General features: G+C 42.8%; 1 long non-coding RNA gene and 1 pseudogene across 1 annotated transcript; both read right to left on the bottom strand.

Moving 5' to 3' along the window:
* Positions 1-538: 538 nt before the first annotated feature.
* LOC116074452 lies at positions 539-1,626 on the bottom strand (annotated as a pseudogene).
* A 133-nt stretch (positions 1,627-1,759) lies between these two features.
* On the bottom strand, positions 1,760-2,525 carry LOC116075018. Its single transcript, XR_004112383.1, has 3 exons — positions 2,490-2,525; positions 2,328-2,375; positions 1,760-2,172 (listed from the first exon to the last, which is right to left on the bottom strand). It is a non-coding gene; the product is annotated as an uncharacterized LOC116075018 (long non-coding RNA).
* Between the last annotated feature and the right edge of the window lie 3 nt (positions 2,526-2,528).

Raw genomic sequence — 2,528 nt, 5'->3', positions numbered from 1 at the left:
TATGTGTATACATATATATATATGTATGATACATGTAAAGGTACGTATGACATATCATTTTGTGGGAAAGCAAGTTGCAAGTTCAACCATCAAGTTTGCATGTTTAAACCAAATAAACACAATAGGAAAGAACACTTAAAATGCTTTACTACAATAATATAAACATTTTTCTAGATTTGTGTTTGTATAAGTGTCTTGTTTCTATAATATTGTTTTCATTAGTTATTAGCAACAGTGTTACATACAGAAATGGGCTACAGAGTGGCAATTTAGTACATCTCTTTATGGTGTGATGATCAAACCAGAGCACTATTTACAGTGCATTCAGTAAACAACTCACAGTAGTTTACATAATCTTTTAAACTAACATCCCAAAATTGTTTAACTATTATCTTCCCTACACCCCAGCATAGTTCAGCAGACCTAAATTGGATTTCTGAAAAAGAACATAGTTACTCATCTCCAGCCCATTATGGGAGACTTTTCAATCAAGACACTGACAGTCCAATAGAAAATCTTCACTGCCCTCCTTCTTAGGTCACATTTCAGTTGGTTTGCAGTAGAGAAGCCTTCTTAGTGCCTGCTGTACCTCCTGGTTTCTCAAGGTATAGTTAACAGGGTTGAAGATGGGGTGAGCACTATATAGAGCAGGACAATGTCCTTGGAGAGGAGCTGGAAATGGACAGCAGAGGGCGCAGTGTACGCGACCATGAGTGTTCCATAGTTTATAGACACCACAGCCAGGAGAGGAGCATGTGGAGACCTTGGTCCTTCTGGTCTCAGAAGGAACTCTCACCACCATCACCACAATCTTAACACAGGAGATCAGAACCAGCCAAAGGGAAGAGTCAGGGAGACAACAGAGAGAGCAAATGTAGTCACCTGGGCCACTCAGGTAACTAAGCAAGCCAGGGCCATCTAAGGTGAGAAATCACAGTAAAAGTGATCAATTAGAATGGGGCCACAGAATCTCAGCTGGGCCATCAGAGCAACAACTAATACATCTACATTGAAGCGAGACATCCAGATGTGTGCACTAACCCCAGGCACTATTGAGACTCCATGAGGAGTGAGTATCAGGGAGTGACAGATTGCTAGGCAGTGATCATATCCCATCACAGCCAGCAGCAAATACTCACCTGTATCTAGAGAGCTGAAGGTGAAGAACTGGAGCAAGCAGCCAGCCAGTGTAGCTGGACTTTTGGCTCCTTTATGGGTTCCTTTTTCTACTGCCTTTCTACACCCTTATACCTTCTATCCCTGTAACACTAGATAGAAGAGAAAGAAAGATAGAGGGGGAAAGGAAGTGTCCATATTGTTAGACTACTTCCTGCTGCTTAGCAGTATCAAGTTTCTTGGAGCAAGTTTGATCTTCCTGTGAAGATATCTAATTTCTTCTTGACTCTGTGCAAGACCACTTTGCAACAAACTACTACAGCAACCAACAACCAACAGCAGTAGCAGGAGCCAGAGCTACCACTGTATTTCAGATAACTGCCAATATAAAACTGTTAGTCCTCAGGGTTCAGTCCCTGGTCCCTTTCCCATCTTAGTCATTCCCTAGGTGGTATCATCATTGCACAGGACATTACATATAAACCACATGGCATCAGGGTCCAAATCCATTTCCTCCCCTGAAGTCAAGGGTAGAGAAGATGATTATATCCAAGCCCATGGAAGATGTAGTGCTATCAAATGCCAGCCACACTCTGCTCTCCAGAACCACCCACAAAAGACTGAGTACATTAAACACATGAGGTTTGTGAGTTATCATGTTTTATTTCCTTTCAAATTTACAAATCTGCTTTTAACAACATGAAGAACAGCTTTTATCCAAAAGGTAAAAAATAAAAAATAAAACTATATCTACATCCTTATTTTTCAATAGGGAAGAAGCTGCACATAGAAACCTAAGTAAGGTTCCATAAGGGATGAAGGAGTCCCAGAGCCCAATGTGGTACAGGTGAGACAGGGAGAAGACACAGGTATGAGGAAGAGACTCAGTCCTCAGGGTTGGCCTGGGATGCCTACTTTGTCACATTGTGCTGACAGGGGACAGCATAAGATGCCAACTGTAGAAAGAGAAATTTAGGGGCTTGGAATCGTAGTAGAGAAGGAGAGATATGAACACATCTTGTAAGACTCAGTCCCACACACAGCAGAGCTTTCATGCTAGGGAAGAAAATAGAAGAAATTCAGACTATTCTCTGGGAGTGGTAATACTCAAGAACTCAACACAAAATGCCCCAGTGCTTAGACTCCTCATGACCCAGGAGTCTATCCTCTGTCCCACCACATGCCACAGGTTAGGCCCTGCAAGGTCTTACCTTTCTAAATGGGGAGAGAAGCAACAGAACCTTAATCACTGTTCCTGCCTGTAGGAGAACAAGTGAGACTTGATCAGACTCCACAAGATGAGCTAGCTGTGTTCCCCCGTGGGCTCCTGTCCACTCTATCCCGTATCAGGGACCATATCCCACCATACTTACTGGCAGCCAGAGTATAACTGATGCACCTTTCCCCTGTGG

The sequence above is a fragment of the Mastomys coucha genome, unplaced genomic scaffold, assembly GCF_008632895.1.
Source record: "Mastomys coucha isolate ucsf_1 unplaced genomic scaffold, UCSF_Mcou_1 pScaffold3, whole genome shotgun sequence".
NCBI lineage: Eukaryota > Metazoa > Chordata > Mammalia > Rodentia > Muridae > Mastomys > Mastomys coucha.
This window is presented reverse-complemented; position numbering and strand designations above follow the sequence as displayed.